Genomic DNA, 1,319 nt, shown 5'->3' with positions numbered 1-1,319 from the left:
GCAGTAGAAAAGCACCGAAACTGTACCAAAATGGCCACAGAAAAGCATAACAACTGCAGCACCTGATTTGAGCTAAAAACACACTAAAATTGCACCAAAAACAGCAGCAGATTTGCACCAAAAACTACACAAGAAAAAAACAATAGCAAAATATAGTTGAAACTTGAAAAGAACAAGGTGATCTATTTTATGTTTTTTTTCCTAAAGAAAAACTGATCTTTAAAATGTTACTCCACTTAATTGGATTGGTTGTGATTTTCCAATAAAGATTCCTTCCTCTTTCTCCTAATTCTCCTTGTTACATTTTTTCTTGTCCAACTTCCAACATGTCATCTACATATAGTCTAAGATAATGAAATGATCGAAACAATTCTAATAGCGTTAGACATTATATATATAGCTTATGACGAACTGAAGAGACAGTCTCAGGCCACACAATATTGGCTAGTTCAGAGGAGATACAGTTTGGTTTAAATAGAAAAACAACAACTGATTTTGGTTTCGTTTTCTGGATATGGGTTTCAATAGTTTATGAATTCGATTTTCTAGTTCTTTTTGTTGATCTTCCAACAATGAACCAAGCTTTTGTTCCATATGTAAAAAACACAGTTCTCAGAAATGATGAAGCAACAACAAGAGAATTTCTCACCATAAGTAAGAGTTGATTCTCTGCCATTATTGGGTCTTAACAAAATAATTGATTTCGATAATTGATTAACTTTACATGAAATTCTAAATAGAATATTCATTATTGCGTGATGTGTGACTTAGACATATGTCGTGAGTTAGAACCCAGTACAAATGCCTTTTAGTAGAGAAGGATGAGCGTATAATCAACCGAGCTTCAAACCATGAGCTAACTTGGCCCTCAGGGATTTCAGGGTAGTAAAAGACATCTGTGTACTTGCAGAAAGTATCACTAGATTGACAAAAAACAGTATAATCAACAGTTCTGTATTTTAGAAAATGGCAAACAGTAGAAGCTACACAAGATAAAAGACAAAAAATAAGTAAAATTGATTCGAGATACATACATTTAATTTAGGATCATATAATTCAAAAATTCTCTTTACTTTCTTAAACTCTGTATCAAATCATTATAGGACAAACAAATTGAAATGGAGTGAGTGGTTGTATGTAAATCTCCACATGAAGTAGAAGGAAATACATCACTATTTTTAATCTTGTATTCATAAGATACTTAGAACAAAACTTTGAAGAATTCGGCAAGACACAACAAAGCTTAAGAACATTTTCATAACTAGAAAATAAAAAACTAGTAGAGAAACTAGAATAAAAAACATATTAAAAAAATATAT

Source organism: Solanum lycopersicum, chromosome 10 (assembly GCF_036512215.1).
Source record: "Solanum lycopersicum chromosome 10, SLM_r2.1".
Classification (NCBI taxonomy): Eukaryota; Viridiplantae; Streptophyta; class Magnoliopsida; order Solanales; family Solanaceae; genus Solanum; species Solanum lycopersicum.
This window is presented reverse-complemented; position numbering follows the sequence as displayed.